The sequence below is a fragment of the Fragaria vesca genome, linkage group LG1 (assembly GCF_000184155.1).
Source record: "Fragaria vesca subsp. vesca linkage group LG1, FraVesHawaii_1.0, whole genome shotgun sequence".
In the NCBI taxonomy this organism is placed as follows: Eukaryota; Viridiplantae; Streptophyta; class Magnoliopsida; order Rosales; family Rosaceae; genus Fragaria; species Fragaria vesca.
In genome coordinates, this window is record NC_020491.1 from 1,922,263 (window position 1) to 1,946,281 (window position 24,019).

A 24,019-nucleotide genomic window follows, 5' to 3' on the forward strand; every position below is an offset into this window, starting at 1 on the left:
TTCCATTCAAAGCTTTCGTACACCATCCAAGATGCATCTTGCTTATGTAGCTAGATCTACTCTCCAAGGGTTTCTTGATCAGATTTATTTAAGTATGGGATTTTATTTTATTTTGGTTAATCTACCATGGGTTGCTTTCAGTGCTCAACTGGATCTCTTAATTACCTGATGCTAATACCAGTTTTATGAGTCTTTGTCACACCCCAATTTTCGAAGGATAAATTTCAAAATTTGGACATGATATAACTCACAATAATGTAATTCCCAAGGTCTGTTCAACAAACCTTAAAAAAACTAAATTCAATTGCAGAAATGTAAATGTCAACACAACTCAACATTGAGTTAAATATTACATTTCCTTGTTTACATAAACTTGAAAGTCAAGAAATGAAAACACTCGAATGAGTTTAATGCTATCTACTAAATATAATAATATCAAGTGTACAACAACTAAAAACCCTGCCACTATGCCTTCGCCTCAACCCTGCTGATCATCACCTGCAGGTCTAACCCCTACACCATGAATTGATGCACTGGGTTGTAAACAACAAACCCGGTAAGCTAAAAAACCCGTATGAGTAACTCCCAAAAATAACTCAACCCAACATCACATAAGATAAAACCGGTAATTCCTGCTTTAGAACTTAGTTCAGGAATCGCCTCAAACAAAAAAATTCAAAAGGGAGTAAATAAGAAAACACAACAATTCCCAAAACTATCAAAATCATAAGTCAATCCTGCAAAAATGATAGTTCAGGAATTCCACTAAAAATCACAAAAATAAGATAGAAGAATCTCCTGCATTAAGCATAGTTCAGGAGATACTCAAAACAAGGAATTTAATTGACAACAATTAAGAACAATGTTAAAACCACATAACCAATACTTTTACAAATATACATGTATCCATGAGTCCCAGATATTAATAAATACCTCTCATGACCTACAACAACAGTATATGTACCCGTGGGTCCCAGATTCTTTCAGGTACCTCCCATGATCGACTTACACCGACAGACGGACTAGAGCTCTATTCCTAACCGTAACCAATCACCCGACCAAAGGCTTGGAACCTAGTTTGACTGTCCAATATCAAATCACAAAATAATAATAGCATCATAACAGTAACCAATCACCCGATTAAAGGCTTGGAACCCGATTTGACTATTTAAACAACAAATCATAATAGAGTAGAATTATCATAACCGTAACCAATCACTCGATTAAAGGCTTGGAACCCGGTTTGACTATCTAAACCACAAATCACAATATAATAAAATTGTCATGACCTACCCCGGATTTCCCCCTTGAAATCCGGAATAAACCCTACGGGATCCACCTCAAGGGAAATTCTACCAAAATTTTGGCATAACCTCACTTAAAAATAAGTAACCCTACCTAAAAGAAAATCACCAAAAACCCAAACACTTCTAAAACAATTTAATCCACATCTCCTGGAGCCACCCGCTCCCCCAAATAAACATCCACCACCTCAACAAAAGTAATAATTCAAAATAATTTCATGAATTTAAGTTCTCATACAAACAAACTAAATGAATCTTTTCTATCACTCCTACGTGGAGTCATAAGCTCTTAACACACATCAACATAAATTCATTTAAGACATCCCAGGTTATCAGAGCAACTACTAAGAAACGAGAAAATACACAAGTAGGTTAGACAGGTAACCTACGAATGAAAACTGAAAGTGGTGGAAAATATGACTCGCCTCCTACACTCGCCGAACCGAATTCTGCAGACTGGGCATTTAAAAACAAAAGGCCTAGGGGAGAAGCATTTAAAACATTAGCGTGAGTGGACAAAAATAAATAATAAAATACTGACTTAATGATAGAGCCTTAAAATCAAAATTAATGCTTTTCCCATATTTTCCATTGAGAAAAATATTTATGCATGCCACTCTTGGAAATTTTCCTGAAAATATATAGAGACAAAAGAATGAACCAATCCCATTGGTTCCCAATAAATCAATAAAAATAGGGAAGAGGTTTCACCATAACGATGAGCCTCCCAGGCTAGGGTCGGGGCTATAATAGCGTCCCACGCTAAGCGCTCTACTCACCTATGGTGAGTAGTCACTAATAATGGCTAGCTAACATATAAATATAAATACCGATCGGTTGCCTCCCAGGCTATAACAGCGTCCCACGCTATGCGCTTTACTCACATATGAAGAAGACCGCTAATAAGGCTATAATAGCGACTCACATATGATGAGGACCACTAATAAGGTTAGCTAGCAATAATCAATATAAATCAACCCTTTTATGGTGAAGTAAAATAATAAATAATCAAGAATATCACTTCCCCAAAAATAATATAAGATCCATTTAGCTTAGTACAGTCCCCAACCGTACCTAGAAATATTGCGTAATAATATAAATCACTTGACATGTCCCACATTTCAATTAAAATGCTCAAGAGAGTTCCCGAAAAATAAATGGAACTCGTTAATCCAAGAAAATAATAAATCTCCAAAATGCCTTTGAAAATTAAATAAACTTTAATGCATGCATGACATTCAAATCAAAGGTCCACTCACAGGCTTCAAATCCTCTGTTACCATTTCCCTATCACTCTCCCTGTATCCCTATAAAATTATGCCATGTGGCAATTTTTGCTTACTAAGCTTAACAGCTTCTAACCCATTCTAACCTTGTAAACTCTAACCTAACTCTGATCCTAACCCAACTGTAACTCATCTCTATTTAATAATGATAAAATATATTTACAAAATCTGGTCCTCTTCTCCTTCGTTTCAAAGTCAGAAACCTTGTGATTTTCTCTGACTTCGTGGCTTTGTGCTCTTCAATCCCCACCGCACTTCCTCACAAATACTTCCTCAAATATACATAGAAAATAAAGACCTCCCTCTACAAGTACCAAAGACGACGATTATAGCAATGCAATTTGGCCAGAAAATGACATAATATATACAGAGAGGTCGTTCTGGGTTTGCTACCGACAGTTCTGTAAACCCTGCAGGAATATGAACTTCGGTTTTTGACTCTAAAACAGGTATAATTGCATGGGTTCCATTGGTTTGATCACCAACTTCGATCTGCAGTGAATGTCACCGGCTTTGATTGAAGACTGTGCTGTAGATTCCAATATGCGTGGTCCATTCACTCCATTGATATAGGCTTTAAGCTCATGATCCACTACCATCAGCGTTTGGTAAGATTTAGAAAACTAGTAGTAAGACATGACAATTTTGAGACTGACAGAGTTAATCGGGGAAAAAAAAATTGAGAGAGACAGACAAGTTATTCTTATATTCCAAGAGCATAAATTATAGCATACTAGTAATAATCTGGGTTTATGAAGATCAGAAATAGAGTGGAATGAAATAGGATCCATCGGAAAAATTATTGTCATTAATAGTTCATATATATGCAGTTAGACATGTAGGGAGTTCTAGGGTAAAGGATGGGAGCAGAGGAGGTACATAGAGGAGTTTCATAGAAACAAGGTTTGCCCAGATTTTGTAAATAAATTTTATCATTATTAATTAGAGATGAGTTACAGTTGGATTAGGATCAGAATTAGGTTAGAGGTAACAAGGTTAGAGTGGGTTTTAGAAGCTGTTAAGCTTAGTAAGCAAAAATTGCCACATGGCATAATTTTATAGGGATACAGGGAGAGTAATAGAGAAATGGTAACAGAGGATTTGAAGCCCCACTCACAGTGCTCGGCTATGCTTGTCGACGACCTGAGGCTTCCTCCAAATGATCCTCCTCACGTCCTGAACAATAAATAATTATTAAGCCTCCAAACTAGGATAATGCTTTAATAAAATTCCGAAATAAAAGGAAGCCTATAATTTTATCTCTCTTGCCCAACTTCTCCACTTTTAATCTAATAAGGCTCACACTACTCCACACTTACCAATAGCCAAAAATTAACCTTTTTGAAGTTTAAAATCCTGCTAAACCAACTGTCGTATTTCCATTCGAATAACCGCCTAAATCCTTAATCATTGATAAATCCCAAACCTTACCAAAACTCCTCCAAAAATTCCAAACTATACTTCATTAAACTCCTCTCATGAAAACAAACCCAAAATCATGAAAAACTGCCCCTAAGGGGCGGCGGCCGGCAGCCGGCAGCCGTATTCCGGCGATGACCATTGCCTCTCAAATTTTAACAGAATGATCCTCTCATCATGCACAACAACTTTCATAACTAGCACTTAATCCAATTCTAAGGCAAACTAGGGTAATCGAACCAAAACATCCATAAATCCCTAGAACTTCAATTATACACTTCACCCTAACAAGATCGAATTAGACCAATTCCTTTTGAGGAATTACTCACCTTGATGAGGGCTACAAGATGGGCCAAAAATCACGACTTATGGTGGCCGGAGGAGGGAACTCCGGCGAAAGGCTATCCGGCGTCTCCGGCGGGTTTTCTCTCGAACAACGGCGTTACACGGCCGGTTACCGGCCCAGAAAGAGAGAGGGGACGGCGGGGGTCCGAACGGAAGTGGTCCAGCGGTCTCTGGCGGCCGGACGGCGGCGGGTGGAGACTTGGTTTCCAGCGGGTCTAGAGTGTGCACGGGAGAGAGAGAGAGAGAGGGGGGGGGGTGTGCTGGGCTGCCCACACCCGGTTCAACAACTTAAACCCCCAAAAATTATACCCACTAAATATTTACCCCCTTTTACCATCTCAAAAATTTACTCTTTTAATTAATAACTTTTCCATGCGAACTCCGATTTTAACGTACAGCATGTCTACAAACTCGTAATAACGTCCTCTACGACTTTCATGAAGAAAGTTTTCCCAAATTCCAAACAGAAGAAAAAGTCAACTTTAGGGTCCTTAAGTAGTAAACGGTTACTCAACACAGTAAAAGACCAAAATAATACCAAAGTAAATAACCGTAAAATAACTTAAGAACCGGGGTGTGACAATTCTCTCCTTCTTATAAAAATTTCGTTGTCGAAATTTACATACCTGTCAAGCAAAGAGATATGGATACTGCTGCCTCATTTGCTCTTCCGGTTCCCAAGTAGCTTCCTCTATTTGATGACTCCCCCATAGAACTTTAACAAGTGGGATCGTTTTGTTTCTAAGCACTTGCTCCTTCCGATCAAGAATCTGAACCGGTTCCTCTTCATATGTCAAATCTTTCTTCAAACTTATCGGCTGCTCTTGCAGGACATGAGAGGGATCGGCAATATACTTGCGTAGCATGGACACATGCAAAACACTATGTATCCTGGACAGCTCTGAAGGTAGCTCAAATCGATAAGCAACTGTTCCAACCCGCTCTAAAATCTCATAAAGACCAATATACCTCGGGCTAAGCTTTCCCCGTTTACCAAAACGCACTATGCCCTTCCAAGGGGATAGTTTCAAAAATACCCGACCGCCCACTTGAAACTCAAGGTCCTTCTTGCGGTTATCTGCATAACTCTTCTGCCTATTTTGAGCCGCTTTGAGCCTATCTCTAATCATCTTGATCTTCTCATTTGTATCCTGGATAATCTCTGGACCACAAAACTCTTTTTCTCCCACCTCATTCCAACATAGAGGTGTACGACACCGCCGCCCATAAAGCGCTTCAAAGGGAGTCATACCTATGCTAGAATGAAAATTGTTGTTGTAGGCAAATTCTATCAAGGACAAATTCTTATCCCAACTCCCTCTGAATTGCATAGCACATGATCTCAACATATCCTCCACGGTTGGAATAGTCCTCTCAGACTGCCCGTCCGTTTGAGGATGAAAAGCTGTGCTGAAGTGCAACCGAGTGCCCAAAGCTGCTTGCAAAGCTCCCCAGAATTTAGAAGCAAATCTGGGATCCCGATCAGACACTATAGATTCAGGCACACCATGGAGTCTAACAATTTCATTCACATAAAGTTCTGCCAATTTATCCAATTTATACTTCCTCCCCACTGGCAGAAAATGTGCGGACTTTATTAATCGATCCACAATCACCCAAATACCATCATGCCCATCACGGGTACGAGGTAAGCTAAAAACAAAATCCATGGCGATGCGATCCCACTTCCATATCGGAATAGGCAATGGCTCTAGCAGACCAGAAGGTTTCTGCCTCTCAACTTTGACTTGCTGACAAATCAAACACTTACTTACATAAGCGGCAATCTCTCTTTTCATTTTGGCCACCAATAAAAATCCTTCAAGGTCCGGTACATTTTAATACCCCCAGGATGTGCAGCATATGCAGAACTATGAGCTTCCTCCATTATCTCCTGCTTCAACCCCAAATTCCTTTTCGGAACACAGCCTATTTTTAAACAACAAGGCTCCATCTCTCCTAACAGAAAAATCCCTTGTCGTTCCCTTAAGTGCTCTTTCTATCAACCGAACTATGGAAGGATCACTATACTGAGCCTCATGCACTATCAATCAAAACTGGCCTCACATGAAAACTGGCTATCACAACACCAATTTCATCTACCCACAACTCCACTCATGTAGCTCGCAACTCATAAAGAAGTGGAACCCAAACCGTCCTCAAATAAGCTAAGGACATAGAAGGATTGCGACTAAGAGCATCCGCTACTACATTAGCTTTCCAAGATGATACTCAATAGTACAATCATAATCTTTAATCAACTCTATCCACCTTCTTTGCCTCATATTTAACTCTCTCTGAGTGAACACATACCGAAGGCTCTTATGGTCGGTAAAGATCTGGCACTTGGCTCTATAGAGATAATGTCTCCATAATTTCAATGCAAAAACCACTGCAGCAAGCTCTAGGTCGTGGGTGGGGTAATTCACTTCATGCGGCTTCAATTGCCTAGAAGCGTAAGCAATTACTGTTTCATGTTGCATCAATACACCACCCAAACCCTACCTAGAAGCATCACAATAAACTACATACTCTCCACTATCATCAGGTAGTGCCAAAACTGGAGCACTAGTTAAACGATCCTTGAGCTCTTAAAAGCTTTGCTCACACTTCTCAGACCACTCGAACTTAACCCCCTTCCTAGTCAATCTTGTAAGAGGAGCGGCAATCTTTGAAAAATCTTTGACAAAACGACGATAATAGCCTGGTAACCCCAAGAAAATACGAATCTCCGTCACACTAGAAGGCCTCTTCCAATTTGTCACTGCTTCTATCTTTTGGGGATCCACACTGACACCTCCTACCGAAACCACATGGCCTAAGAACCCCACTTTATCCAACCAAAACTCACATTTACTAAGCTTTGCATATAACTGAGCTTCCCTCAAAGTCTGCAATACCATCTTTAAATGCTTAGCATGCTGCTTCAAATTCTTCGAATACACCAAGATGTCATCTATGAATACAATCACGAAATGGTCAAGATATGGATGGAACACCCTATTCATGAGATCCATGAAAGCAGCGGGTGCATTAGTAAGTCCAAACGGCATCACCACAAACTCATAATGACCATAACGTGATCGAAAAGCAGTCTTAGCTATATCACTTTCCCGAATCTGCAACTGATGATATCCTGATCTCAAATCAATCTTTGAAGACTGTGGCACCCCTCAACTGATCGAATAAATCATCAATGCGAGACAAAGGATATTTATTCTTTATCGTAAACTGGTTTAACTTCCTATAGTCCACACATAGTCTCATGGTGCCATCTTTCTTCTTGATAAATAACACTGGAGCACCCCAAGGAGACATACTAGGCCGAATAAAACCCTTATCCACCAACTCCTGCAGTTGAGTTTTTAACTCTTTTAATTCTACAGGTGCCATTCTATAAGGCGCTTGAGAAATAGGCGCCGTTCCAGGAAGTAGCTCAATTGTAAAATCTATCTCCCTTACAAGAGGCAAACCAGGCAACTCATATGGAAAAACATCAGGAAACTCATTAACTATAGGGATATCTTCCATTCTCACCTCTCCCTTTCTAGTGTCCACCACATGGGCTAAATAAGCCTAACACCCTTTATTCAACAATTTCCTAGCAGCAACAGCTGAAATCAAACAACTTGAAACAACATCCCGCTCCCCTTGAAATGTAACCTCAGGCTTTCCAGGACTTCGTAACACCACTACTTTTCGGAAGCAATCAATCATAGCTCTATGTGCCTCTAAAAAGTCCATACCCAAGATTACATCAAACTCCACAATATCTAATGGAATCAAATCAACTTTGAAACTAAGACCCTCTAACAACACTTCACAACCTTTAAATACCCAATCTATCTTCATCACATGCCCAGAGGGCAAGGAAACCTGCATTTCGCCTGGAAGTGGCGAGGATGGCACATTGGCGAGAAATGAAAATCTACTAGACATAAAAGAATGCGTCGCTCTAGGGTCTATCAATATAAAAGCAAGATGACCGAAAATTAATAACGTACCAATGATGACATCCGGGGAGGTACGTCCCTCCTGCTGCGTCATAGCATGGAGCCTAGCATGTGTAGTGGGAGGGCGACCTCTATGTCCTCTGCCCTGTTGAAAGCTGCCTCTCGCTGGAGCCATGACGCAAGTACCACTACTAGAACCACCAGCTGATGTCTGACCCATGGCCTGAGTAGGAGCATATGTGACTCCCTGAGTCAGAAGGGGACAATTCTTCTTGAAGTGATCTAGCTGACCACACTGAAAACATCCCCCTGGCTGAAACTGACTCTGCCCAGACTGAAAAGACTGTCCACCAGAAGTCCCACTCCTACTGCTCGATCCACTCCTGAATCGCCCAAGCTGACGCCCAATAAAATTCTTGAAGGATCTACTACCATGCCTCTTGAATTTCCCTCTAAAACCAGAGACAGAACTCGAACTGCTACCATGTCCACTGCCAGTAGATGATCCAGAACCAGAGGTGGACGCCAATTTCTTTGATGAACCCTGACTATGACCACTAGAATCACGAAGACGGCTAGCTGCCAACTCCTGTGCCTCAATATTCAGAGCAAAAGTCACGGCCTGGTGAAATGACTGATATGGCACTGCTGTCATCTTGTTTGCATAAATACCACCAAGGCCCTTGGAGAAGTGATAAATCTTCTTCTGCTCTGTCTTCACCAAATCAGGCACATAATATGACAACTCCCGCAATCGCTGCTCAAAAACCATCACCGTCATATCATCACTCTTCTTCAGATTCAGGAACTCCTCTCTCATTCGGTTGACTTGAGCATGACTAATATATCGCTCTCTAAAAAGAGCTGTAAACTAATCCCAGGTCATATGATTAGCAACATCACCCATACCTCTACTCAAATCAAGCCACCAATGCCATGCTTCCTTCTCCAAAAACTGGGTAGCCTATCCTCGGGGCATCTCACCTGAATAAACATTTTCTCAATGGTCTCTACCCAATTACGAGCATCCAAGGGCTCAACAGCATGGCTAAACGCTCTAGTTCCATTCTTATAAGCTCTATCATAATATATCTCAAGGACCATGCTCGTGCTAAAACGCTGAAAGAACTCCTCCATAACATTCATAAAACCACTCTGTGCTTCCTTATCATCTCCCCCTGGATGATTCTGCCTAGGAGCTCGGCGAGGAGGCATGTTAATTACCTGAGAATAAAATATTTAGCACAAGAAACATGGAAAAGACAACTACCCACATACTTAATAAACACTTAGCATCTAAGCATAAAATGCTAATGGATTCGCCACGGTCGGACCATCACTCTAATGATACTAAGTGTTACTAAGCATATATGGTAGTGATAAGGAAAGACAAGAATCGGATAACCTAATGCTCTGATACCAATTGTCAGGCTTTGAAATCCGGAATAAACCCTGCGGGACCCACCTCAAGGGAAATTCTACCAAAATTTTGGCATAATCTCCCTTGAAAATGAGTAACCCTACCTGAAAGAAAATCACTAAACACCCAAACACTTCTAAAACAATTTAATCCACATCTCCTGGAGCCACCTGCTCCCCCAAATAAACATCCACCACCTCAACAAAAGTAATAATTCAAAATAATTTCATGAATTTAAGTTCTCATACAAACAAACCAAATGAATCTTTTCCATCACTCCTAAGTGGAGTCATAAGCTCTTAACACACATAAACATAAATTCATTTAAGACATCCCATGGTTATCAGAGCAACTAATAGGAAACCAGAAAATACACAAATAGGTTAAACAGGTAACCTACGAATGAAAACTGAAAGTGGTGGAAAATATGACTCGCCGTCTACACTCGCCGAACCGAACTCTGTAGACTGGGCATTTAAAAACAAAAGGCCCAAGGGAGAAGCATTTAAAACGTTAGCGTGAGTGGACAAAAATAAATAATAAAATACTGACTTAATAGAGCCTTAAAATCAAAATTAATGCTTTTCCCATATTTTCTATTGAGAAAAATATTTATGCATGCCACTCTTGGAAATTTTCCCGAAAATATATAGAGACAAAAGAATGAACCAATCCCATTGGTTCCCAATAAATCAATAAAAATGGGGAAGAGGTTTCACCATAACGATGAGCCTGCCAGGCTAGGGTCGGAGCCTGCCAGGCTATAATAACGTCCCACGCTAAACGCATTACTCACCTATGGTGAGTAGTCGCTAATAATGGCTAGCTAACATATAAATATAAATACCGATTGGTTGCCTCCCAGGCTATAACAACGTCCCACGCTATGCGCTTTACTTACATATATATGAAGAAGACCGCTAATAAGGCTATAATAGCGACTCACATATGATGAGGACCGCTAATAAGGTTAGCTAGCAATAATCAATATAAATCAACCATTTTATGGTGAAGTAAAATAATAAATAATCAAGAATATCACTTCCCCAAAAATAATATAAAATCCATTTAGCTTAGTACAGTCCCCAACCGTACCTAGAAATATTGCGTAATAATATAAATCACTTTACATGTCCCACATGTCAATTAAAATGCTCAAGAGAGTTCCCGAAAAATAAATGGAACTCATTAATCCAAGAAAATAATAAATCTCCAAAATGCCTTTGAAAATTAAATAAACTTTAATGCATGCATGGCATTCAAATCAAAGGTCCACTCACAGTGCTCGGCTATGCTTGCCGACGACCCGAGGCTTCCTCCAAATGATCCTCCTCACATCCTAAACAATAAATAATTATTAAGCCTCGATACTAGGATAAAACTTTAATAAAATTTCTGAAATAAAAGGAAGCCTATAATTTCATCTCTCTTGCCCAACTTCTCTACTTTTAATCTAATTAGGCTCACATTACTCCGCACTTACCGATAGCCGAAAATTAACCTTTTTAGAATTTAAGACTTGCTAAACCAACTGCCGCAATTCCAATCTAATAACCGCCACAAACCTTAAGCAATGAAAAATCCCAAACCCTATCAAAACTCCTCCAAAAATTCCAAACTATACTTCAATAAACTCCTCTTATTAAAACCATCTCAAAAACAGGAAAAACTACCCTTAAGGGGCGGCGGCCGGCAGCCGTACTCCGGCGACCTCCAATGCTTCTCAAATTTTAACAGAATAATCCTCTCATCATGTACAACAACTTTCATAACTAGCACTTAGTCTAATTCTAAGGCTAACTAGGGTAATCAAACCAAACATCCATAAATCCCTAGAACTTCAATTAAACATCTCTCCTTACCAAGATCGAATTAAGTCGATTCCTTTTGAGGAATCACTAACCTTGATGAGGGCTACAAGATGAGCCAGAAATCCCGACCTATGGTGGCCGGAGGAGGGAACTCCGGCGAAGGGCTGTCCGGCGGGTTTTCTCCTCTCTGGTGGCGTCGCCGGCTCGAACACTTGGCCAGAAAGAGAGAGGAGACGGCGGGCGTCCGAACTAGAGTGGAGCGGCGGCCGGTTGCTGGCCGGACGGTGGCAGCTGGTGACAGCTGGTTTCCGGCGAGAAGAGAGCTCGAGGGAAACTCGGGAGAGAAGAGAAGAGAAAGAAAAAGAGAAGGAATTGGGCCTCCCAACCAGTCCCCTAACCCAAACTAATACTAACCCAACTCCAAAAATAACACCTCAAAATAATACCCTAATAAAAATTACTTTTTACTAGCTAAAATTTACCATTTTACCGTCGTCACATTTTTCTCCAACGAATTATTCCTCCGAAAAAATCGTCCCTTAAAACCCCTCTAGGGACCTTTGAAACTATAAACTCATTAACGAAGACGGTAAAACTTTTATTAATACCAAGCTAGTAAATATGGTAAAAATTTAAGAGTCAGGATATGACAAAAATCATCATCAATCAACACAAGGAGCATATCATAAAAATTATATCCTTCCACATAGATATATTTATACGAACAAACATAGATATCCCCACAAGAATAATCTATCAATAGCCAAAAAACATTATGATCGCATGAACCTTAAAAATAATCATATAATAGGAAAACTTGTTTTAACTTACCTATGAGCCGTTGGCGATCAAGCTCATATATTTTAAAACAAACAAAAACATAATTTTTAAATTATAATCATCATAATCATCATCACAATCATCATCAAAATAACCATAAATAATTGGTCCCAAAGTGAACCTTGGTGAGATTTACTCACCTAAATACTCCCGCTGCGTCTTCATAAAAAACACAAGGAACAAGCTCACTAACAACTCCACAAACTACCTAATTAATAACCTTGGTAACCATTCAAACTAAAAAGTAATACTTGCCCTCTTAACCCAAAACTTAAATCGAGGGTTTGCCCAAAGGACAACCTTCCAAGGTCGTCGAATTTAACGACCCAAAACTGCTGCTTCTAATTCTCAAACTTCTAAAGTTCACAACCTCCCAAAACACCTATGAATAACATAGAACCTAGCATGCAATTCTTACTCATAACCTAAAATTTCCACAACTCAACATGCTCACAACAACAAGAGTTAGCTAACCAAAGAAACTAAAGCTACAACACTGCTGGACGCGCTGCCACGCGCCACCACAGGCGGCGGCCAGTGGGCCCCACGCGCCACCCCATCAACTTCAAATCTGAGCAAGCTCCCAACAACAAACTTGTAGGTCACATCAAATTGAACACTTTTCATACCTGTGGCCAAAGCCAATTCGGCCAGAAAGAGGCCGAAAATGTCGCCGGAAAGAAACAAGGAGCACTTTGAACTCAAAAGCTCCACGCTTCGAATTGGGTTTCAAGGTTGGTATCATCATGCTCAAAAGGATAAGAACTTCCAGAAATGGGCAGCCTCAAACCTCGATGTCGCCGGAATCGGTCGGAGCTTCATCGCCGGCGGCAGTAGTAACTTGCGGGCCTTGCTGCGCCACGCATAGTGCTCTATAGGGTGTGAGGCTTGTATGAATAGAAAGAGGGGAGTGAGAGCTTTCCAACAATACCAAGCACGCCCAAATCTGTCAAAGGATGGCCGAGTTATGGCCGGAAGAAGTTTGAGGGTGAAAATGGAGACGGGAGAGAGAGAGAGAGAGAGAGATAGAAATTGCTAGGGGTTTTTCTGCAATTTTAGGGTTTTCTGAAATAACCCACACATTTTTCTATTTATACATCTTCCAAAATCGGAAACTAACTTCCTCTGACCCTATCTTTTTCATACGACATCCGTTTTACGCGTGCCGCATGTCTACGAACTCGTATCGCCAAACTCTACAACTTTCTTAAAGAAAGATTTTGAAAATAACTTACGGATAAGAAAATCAACTTTTTGCCTCTTATAAGTCAAGACACCTTAATAAAATTGACTCCCGAAACTTCAACTTCACACATATGAAACGAAAGGAATTTCCCACAAATAATCCTTCATTAATTTCATAAATAATACTAGGAAAATAATATGAAAATCTGGGGTATTACAGTCCTAAATTATCTCATTAACTGAGATATCAGATACAATTGAAATTGCCACCATATAATCAATGTATGAATATCAAATGTTCATGAACAAGGTCCCTCGGGTATGAAGTAGTGAAGAACTCCAGGTTAATTGGACTTGGAACGAATCTCCAATTAATCATGACACGAGAGTTAATCACACCGATTAATTAATACATTTTCCATTATTAGGGTGCATATATAACTATTGTAGTTCTATATAATTGAAATCCAAAAACCAAAAATATGACCAACACGTGAAACTATTGTTAGATTGGAGTTTTGCTGAAGAGAAGAAAACTCCATTTAAAAATTTGTAATGACATAATTTGAGATATATAATTTTGGTATAATTTGAAATGACATAATTTGGAAATAATTACCTATTAAAAAAATATGAAAATAGTTTCAGAAATTCAAACCCATGTAAGAGATGGCACGGTGCCATATCATTTGGCATATAGTTTTGGTACAAGTTTGTGTCCTCCACATCATTTGGGATATAGTTTTGGTATAAGTTTTTGCTGGGATTCAGTGCACTTTGGTACACTTTGACCCACTCTGTGGGTCTCACCTGTAGTAACAGAAAAGCCAAACGGGGTTAGCCACCAAAAAAAATCAAACCACAGTAAAAACTAAAAACCCAGGACCGCATCTCCCCCAAAACCAATCCTCTCCGCCGCCACGTGTTAGGACGGGGAGGGAGAAGTCGGAGGCGACGATAGGCATGGCCTGGAGCGCGGCGACCTGAGCTTGGAGGAAGCGAACGTAGCGGTGCGCCGACTCGAGCATGGTGGCGGTGTCCATCTTGTTCTCCCAGGGAAGCAGCTTCTGCAGGCACCGCGTCTTGTCGCTCAGCGTCTGCCCGCTCTGCCGCCTCTCACTCGCCAGCCTTCTGCCACATGGCGCCACCACCGAAGGAGAAGGGTAAAGCTGGTAGGCTGAGGAGGCTGCTAGGGTGTGGTGAGTGGAGTCGAGTAGGCGAGTGCGCTTGTAGGGGGAGTTGTCGAGTGTGAGGAGATTCGGGAGGTGGTTGAAGATTGAGTAGTCGTTGGGGGACAAAACGACGCCGTATTGGTAGAGCGGCAGTTCGGTGCTTATTGGAGAAAATAAGCGGTCCTGATCGCATATGTTTTCTAATTTTCTTTAATATTTCTTTAATCAGAAACTTTCAAAAATTTCTAAAAATAGCTCGGTTATCCAAACAATTATCTAAAATATCCACGAACTCATGACATTGTGTATCTTAGCTTGTGAATTTTTTTAAAAGGCACAACACTCCCGAACAACAATTTAATATTTAAAACTGTAACAAAATAATAAACGATCTGAAACAAAAATTCGGAACACACATATTAATATATTTTTATCCCTTGTTGACAAGGTCAACATTAACAAAATAAATTCATTCAAAGCATTAACACATTTTACTGATGTTAAAAAAACAAAACATCAAGTCTTTTGTTTAACATTAAACTTATTATTAACGCGTAACACATAGGTGTGCATTGTGTATTTTTTTTTTCGTTTTGTTTTGTTTTTAAATGGGCATTGAACGGATTCTTTCTAATGTATTATTAGGTTTGATGAGGCCACTAAAAATCCATTGATATACTATTTCATTAATGAATGAATTACTCTTTGATAAAAATATAATAATAAAAAGACGTATAGACTACATTAGTAGAAAGAAAGAGAATTTGTATGGTTGCAACACAAAAGAAGAAAAGGAAAACGAATTGCAAACTACTACTTATGCGTTATATACTGAGTAATACATATAATGTCAAAAATAGGCTCGATTTTGTTATCTTTTCATATCAGTCAAGAAGGTCAAGGTTCAAAATGCATTAGCTGATAATCAAGTTGCATGTGCCATTTGTATAACTAGAAATCACATCCATTCAAAGTTTCCCAACTATGCTTCCTATCAGACTAATTAAATTGTTTGCAACGAGAAGAAAAAAGATTACATTAATAGATAGAAACCCTTTCTATACATAAATTACATAAATCATCAAACCCAAATGTACACCTATGTATATCGCAAGTAAATCTTTGACAGAAAAAAGAAGAAGATATATTGCCCTGTCAATCAAGTAAGTGATCTAGGATATTCTATATCTTTCTAGATATTCTTTATGTGCGCTATCAAGACCCACTCCGAATTTCACCCTAAAACCAGAAGTAAATCTTGCGGGGACCACTCCCAAGAAAAGATTTACCAAAAAATTAGCAAAACCTCCCTTGAAAATGGACAACCCTTACCTGAAAAATTTTAAATTACACTACTACTAACACACATCCAACCTTAACTCCTGCAGCCATCCGCTCCCCGCAAACACAACCATCACAACATCAACAACACAACATCATCCAAACATCAAATAAATATCCAACTTAAACAGAAAACTTTATCCTTCAGAAACTCTAAACAGAAATGGACAGACCGAGCACACCACCGAAATAATTTACATTAATCCCAAAGTATTCAGAGCTACTAGACACTAGCGGAAGCAAGAAAACACGGGTAGGTTAAACAGGTAACCTACTGATGAAATGTGGTGGAAATGCGGGTGACTATGCCTCGCCTCCTACTAGATCCAACCCCAACTCTGCAGTCTGGGTATTTTAAAACGAAGGGCCCAGGGGAAAACATTTAATAACATTACAGTGAGTGGACAAAGATAAGTTAATAAATAAAATATTTATGTTTTCCCAAATCAATTTCCAAGAAAAAATCGAATGCATGCTGAAAGCGATAAAACTTTTATCTCATAAAATATCGAGCCTCCCAGGCTCTAAAATATATGTATGTATTTACACACGTCCATACTCCCTATATAAATTCATGGGTCTATATATAGGGCTACTACGCTCGCGTCCAACGCTCTCGTCACGCCTTAATGTGGTGCTACACGACGCTATTAAGGTGGATAGACGGGTGTATAAATATGTGTCCATACCCCATATATAAATTAAACACTCATATAGGGCTACTACGCTCACGTCACACCATAATGCGGTTATATGCTACACCATTAAGGTGAACAGACACACATAGCTAGCTAGCATTTGTATACATACTCTCCTCAATATACATAATTATACTCACCGAAAAATCCCATTTTTCGGTAACTCTCCAAAAGAAATAAAAGTGTCAAAATTAAATGATATCAAAACTCCAACAATTTTAAATGTTCAACCAAAACCATAGCATGCATATTATTTAAAATAAAAGTCCACTCACCAATTAGGCCTAAGCCTGATGTCGATTTGGGGCCTCGTCTGCTCGAGCCTCCTCACGTCCTGTTCCAATATAATATTAATTTCCTAGCCGAAAATCCAATATTTACACAAAATAGGCAAAAATTAACCGAGAGCTATAAACACGCTCATCAATGCCTAACTTCAAAATGGTCCACACCTCAGCCCTAGAACCAGCAGCCGTAACTACACCTTCCCACAGATTAAACAACTTTAATCCAACGGCCGGATTCTACATTAATTAACCGCCAAAAATACCAAACTTCGGAAATTCACAAACCTAACCAAAACTCCTCCAAAAATTGCATAATTCACATCAATAAACTCTCCTTAATATTCCACATTTAAATCCATAAAAATCTCCCCACTAGCGCCGGCGCCGGCGCCGGCGCCAGCTCCGCAAACAATTTTAATCCAACGGCCGGATTCTACATTAAGTAACCAAAAATACCAAACTTCGGAAATTCACAAACCTAACCAAAACTCCTCCAAAAATTGCATAATTCACATCAATAAACTCCCCTTAATATTCCACATTTAAATCCATAAAAATCTCCCAACTAGCGCCGGCGCCAGCTCCGCCGGCAGCAGTGACAGGAGGCCGACTCCGGCGACCTCCAATGCCTATGAAATTTTGACAGCATCTTCCTCTCAACCCCCTTTACAACTTTCCTAACTAGCACAAACATCAATTCTAAGCCTAACTAGGTCAATCGAGCAAAAACATCCTAAAAGCCCTAGAAAAATCAACTCCACATTTCTCCTTACCTAGGTCAAGAGAGGGTGAGACCTTTGGAGGGGTTGCTGCACGGGAGGAGAGCTTTCTTTTGAGCCAAGGATCGCCGGCTTTGGCGGCCGGACGAGAGTGTTCCGGCGATGGAACCACCACGGCAGTCGGGCCTTTTGGGGGAGAGAACTCCTTCACGGCGGAGCTAGGGCGGCTCTCACCGGCCTAGAATGGAAGCTGGGTCGGAGGCCGACCGTTTGGGATCGGTGCGGCAGTCTCAGGCGGCCAGACGGCGGCGGACAGGCGGCCGGAAGATCGGGCAGCAGGAGGACTCGGGGGAGATAGAGAACCGGGAAGAAAAAGAGGGAAGAGAGAAAATGGTTTTGGGCCTCCACCAAACCGGTCCAACACTCTTAAACCAACCCAATTCTAGAATAAAACACCCCGAAAAATAATACCCTAATAAAAATTACTTTTTACTAACTAAAAATTTACCATTTTTACCGTCGTAATATTTTTTTCCTACGAATAATCCTCCGAAAATAACCGTCCCCCAAACCTCTCTAGGGACCAATTAAACTATAACCTCTATGACGAAGATGGTAAAATTCTTATTATAACCAAGCTAGTAAATAAGGTAAAAAATTTAAGGGTCGGGATGTGACAATTCTCCCCTCCTTATAAAAATTTCGTCCTTGAAATTTACATACCTGTCATTCGAAGAGATAGGGATACTGCTGCATCATTTGCTCTTTTGATTCCCAAGTAGCTTCTTCTACTTGATGACTTCTCCGAAGCACCTTGACAAGTGGGATTGTCTTGTTCCTAAGCATTTGCTCCTTTCGGTCGAGAATCTGAACCGGTTCCTCTTCATAGGTCAAATTTTTCGTCAAACTAATCAGCTACTCTTGCAGCACATGAGAGGGATCAGTAATATATTTGCGAAGCATGGATATATGAAACACATTATGTATCTTTTTGGATAACTCTGGAGGCAAAAGTAACCGATAAGCAAGTGAGCCAACTCGCTCTATAATCTCATAAGGGCCAATATACCTCGGGCTAAGCTTCCCGCGCTTACCAAAACGTACCACCCATTTCCAAGGAGATAATTTCAAGAACACCCAATCACCCACTTGAAACTCAAGGTCTTTCCTAAGGACATCTGCATAACTCTTCTGCCTACTTTGAGCGGCCTTGAGTCTATCTCTGACCACTTTAATCTTCTCATTCGTATCATGGATTAACTCTGGGCCACAAAGCTCTTTTTCCCCTACTTCATTCAAACACAAAGGCGTACGACACTGCTTCCCATAAAGTGCTTCAAAGGGAGCCATACTAATGCCAGAATGATAGCTATTATTGTAAGCAAATTCTATCAAAGATAGGTTTTTATCCCAACTCCCTCTGAACTGCAAAGCACAAGCCCTCAACATATCCTCCAAAGTGTGAATAGTCCTCTCGGACTGCCCATCAGTCTGAGGATGAAAAGCAGTGCTGAAGTGTAATCGGGTACCTAAAGCTGCTTGAAGAGCTCCCCAGAATTTAGAAGCAAATCTAGGATCCCGATCTGACACTATTGATTCAGGTACAGCATGAAGCCTCACAATTTCATTCACATAAAGTTCTGCCAAATTATCCAATTTGTACTTCTTTCCCACTGGCAAGAAATGTGCAGACTTGGTGAGTCTATCCACAATCACCCAAATGCCGTCATGCCCTTCACGGGTACGAGGTAAACTGAAAACAAAATCCATGGTGATGTGGTCCCATTTCCACATTGGAATTGGCAACGGCTCAAGCAAACTAGAAGGCTTCTGCCTTTCAGCCTTTACTTGCTGACAAATCAGACATCTACTCACAAAAGCTGCAATTTCCCTCTTCATGTTTGGCCACCAATAATAATCCTTCAAAATCCGATACATTTTTATGCTACCCGGATGAGCAGCATAAGCGGAACTATGAGCTTCCACAACTGTGATCGGTAAAAATCTGACACTTGGCTCCATAAAGATAGTGTCTCCACAACTTGAGAGCAAAAACTACCGCTGCAAGCTCTAGATCATGAGTGGGATAATTTATCTCATGTGGCTTCAATTGCCTAGAAGCGTAAGCAATAACTCGATCATGCTACATCAATACCCCACCTAGACCACGTCTAGAAGCATCACAAAAAACTACATACTCCCCACTATCATCTGGAAGTGCCAAAACAGGAGCACTAGTCAAACGATTCTTCAATTCCTAGAAACTTTGTTCACACTGATCTGACCATTCGAACTTAACTCCCTTCTTGGTCAACCTTGTAAGAGGAGCAGCAATCTTTGAAAAATCTTGCACAAAGCGCCAATAATAACCTGCCACTACTAGAAGAAAGACTTTAGCCGACGAAAATAAAAAAACCAGGCCGACGAATTATTTTTTCGTCGGCTAATTAAAAATTTTCGTCGGCTATGGTCAACTTTAGCCGACAAAATTAAAATTTCATCGTCTGAATAATTTTTTTTGTCGGCTATAGTCTGTGAACTTTAGCCGACGAAATTTTTAAAAGTTTAGCCGACTAAAAATATAATTTCGTCGGCTAAAGTGCCTTATATTTGCAGATCTGGACAACAACTCATCTGGGAAGAAAAAACTATACGTAGAACCTTCAAACGCAAAAAAGTCGTGAAATAAGATATGACCAAAATGGTGAAATACGTTTACGGTTGAAAAATCACGGTATTCTGGTAAAGTCTCGGTGCCGATAGTTTCGTTCAATGCAATTTACCCTTATTATTCACTATGCTACAGATTTGGTTTTTGGTGTCCGATTGACTATTGTGATACCTTTCCAGAAGCGTAATGGCCCTTCGAGTCAAACCATCGCTTATGCCATGATGTATGGGCCTTTTTGGCCATCCGAGTCCGTTTAGGGCTTCAAAATGTAGTTTTCTTATTTCCGATTAGAGTTGACCGTTTCGATCGAGCCCTTAACGTTGTCGAATCCAGTTGAATTTTTTACCATAGACATCTTTCGTCATAATGATCATATCGGACGGTCGAAAATTTTAGTCATCGGAATCACAACGTGTCTACTATTTACCGTTATTATTCCCTATTGGGAGCCCTATCGTCGGAAGGTAAATGTCTCAAAATTTTTATATGGGCAGTTGCGTCTCATCTACGTGAGAGTTTTTTGTGTGGAAGGTTTGACCAAACCACGTAATATAGAGGGAGATATGAGCGTTTTCGTTTGATAAGTGACGATGGATTAGGGTTACCCGTTTCGATCGAGTCCTTAACGTTGTCGGATCCAGTTGAATTTTTTACCATAGACATCTTTTGTCATAATGATCATATCTGAAGGTCGAATTTTGGTTTGTGAATTTTAGTCATCGGAATCACAACGTGTCTACTAATGTCGTATAACTTGTTTAGTAGGTTATACAACTTTGTGAACCAACTCTATATAGGAAGTAAAATTATCAAAAATCTCGTGAAATAAGATGTGTTCAGAATGGTGAAATACGGCTATGGTTCAAAAATCATGTAAATCGGGTAAAGTCTCGGTGCCGATAGTAGCGGTCAATCCTATTTACCGTTATTATTCCCTATGGGGGAGCCCTATCGTCGGAAGGCAAATGTCTCAAAATTTTTATATAGGCGGTTGCGTCTCATCTACGTGAAAGTTTTTCGTGTGGAAGGTTTGATCAAGCTACGTAATATAGAGGGAGATATGAGCGTTTTCATGAATTTATAGACTTTAGCCGACGAGATATTAAAAAAGTCGTCGGCTAAGGTCAAAAATTTTTGGGCGGTAAACCAAATTTGGAGGAAAATTTTCAAAGGACTTTAGCCGACGAAAATATATGAAAAGTCGTCGGCTAAAGTCTAAAATTTTCAAAATTTTCAACCAAAATTTTTTTGGCGGTCAACCAAAATTTTTCAAAAGAGTTTAGCCGACGAAAATAAAGAATTTCGTCGGCTAAAGTTCTTTATATTACCGAAGGTGGATGGTAAGAAGTCTATTTCGCCTGCCAGATTTTCTTCTCGGCCTAGCTCCGCCGTCAAGCCACCGGAGACCGCCACACTTGTCCCAAAAGCTTCGCCGTCGTCTCTACTTCATTGCTGGATAGGTGGTGCATCGAGTGGTGCCGCCGTGAGAGATAAATCGAGCTCCAAAACTCCGCCGGTTCGGATTTGGTGTCGATCGAATTTCTCCTTCCTCAGGTCACCATTTGGTGAGTTCTATATATGGATAAGTTGAGTTTGATTAGTACTACATTCCCCTAGAATTTGGTACCTCGATTCGGTGTGTGTGAGGAGAATCGAAGATTTGAAGTTTTTAGGGTTTAAAATTGGGGATTTTTTTATTTTGATTCAATTGATCTATTTAGGCTTAGAATTGGGCTTTGACTTCTTCTAGAAAGTTGTTCGAAATGTTGAGAAGAAGATTCTGTCAAATTTTGGTGGTAATTGGAGGTGGCCGAAAGTTTCTGCTAGGTTTTTTTTCAAAAACCAACAACTTTAACCGACGATATTTAAAGGTTTAGCCGACGATATTTAAAGGTTTATTCGTCGGCTATAGTATTTTTAAATTTTTTATAAGGTTTAACCGACAAATTATAGCATATTTCGTCGGCTATAGTTATTTTTTAAATTTTTTTATAAAGTTTAGCCGACGAATTATGGCATATTTCGTCGGCTATAGTTATTTTTTAAAATTTTTTATAAGGTTTAGCCGATGAAACATACTATATTTCGTCGGCTATAGTTATTTTTTAAAATTTTTTTATAAGGTTTAGCCGACGAAACATACTATATTTCGTCGGCTATAGTCTGGAAAAAAATTTTTTATTATAGACTTTAGCCGACGAATATCTTAATTGTTTCGTCGGCTAAAGTCTGGGAAAAAAACCGACGACATATTTTTCGTCGGCTAAACTGCGGGACTATAGCCGACGAATTTTTTTTTTTCGTCGGCTAAAGTCATCACAGACGACCTTTTCCCGACGAAATCTTAGCCGACGATGGCTCGTCGGCTAAGATCTTAGCCGACGAATTAAGCTAACAGGCCGACGAAAATTTTTCGTCGGTTGAAGTGCTTGTTCTGGTAGTGTGCTAATCCCAATAAACTACGGATCTCCGTCACAGTGGTGAGTCTTCTCCAATTTGACACTGCTTCCACCTTTTGGGGATCCACACTAACTCTTTCTGCCGAAACCACATGACCTAAGAATCCCACTTTATCTAGCCAAAACTCACACTTGCTTAACTTAGCATACAACTGAGAATTTCTCAAAGTCCGCAATATTATTCTTAGATGCTTGGCATGCTCCTTCTCACTTCTTGAGTAAACTAAGATGTCATCTATGAATACGATCACAAAACGTTCAAGATATGGACTAAACACCCTATTCATGAGATCCATGAACGCTGCGGGTGCATTAGTAAGTCCAAAAGGCATCACCACAAATTCATAATGACCAAAACGTGATCGAAAAGCAGTCTTGGGTATGTCACCCTCTCGGATCCGTAACTGATGATAACCAGATCTCAAGTCAATCTTGGAGAAAACAGAAGCACCTCTCAACTGATCAAATAAATCATCAATACAGGGCAAAGGATATTTATTCTTCACCGTGACTTGATTCAATTTCCTATAATCAATGCATAGTCTCATGGTGCCATCTTTCTTCTTAACAAACAACACCGAAGCACCCCATGGAGACATGCTAGGCCGAATAAAACCCTTGTCTACCAACTCCTGCAATTGAGTCTTCAACTCTTTCAATTCCGCTGGAGCCTGAGAGATAGGCATAGTTCCGGGAAGTAATTCAATAGAGAAGTCTATCTCCCTTGCAGGAGGCAAACCAGGCAACTCTTTAAGGAAAACATCTGGAAACTCCTTTACTATAGGAATATCTTCTACTCCCAAAACTCCCATATTTGTATCCACTACGTGAGCTAAATACGCCAAACAGCCTTTATTTAATAATTTTCTAGCAGCAACAGCTGAAATCAGGCAACTCGAAATAACATCTCTTTCCCCTTGAAATGTAACCTCAAATCCATCTAGACTTCGCAACACCACTACTTTTTGAAAACAATCTACCATAGCTCTATATGCTTCCAAAAAGTCCATTCCCAAGATCACATCAAACTCCACTATATCTAAAGGAATTAAATCGGCCTTGAAATGAACTCCTACTAAAACTTCACAACCACTAAACACCCAATTTAT

At 40.0% G+C, this 24,019-nt stretch overlaps 1 pseudogene; it reads right to left on the reverse strand.

The window, feature by feature from the left end:
* Nucleotides 1-7,930: 7,930 nt before the first annotated feature.
* LOC101301432 lies at nt 7,931-23,722 on the reverse strand (annotated as a pseudogene).
* Between the last annotated feature and the right edge of the window lie 297 nt (nt 23,723-24,019).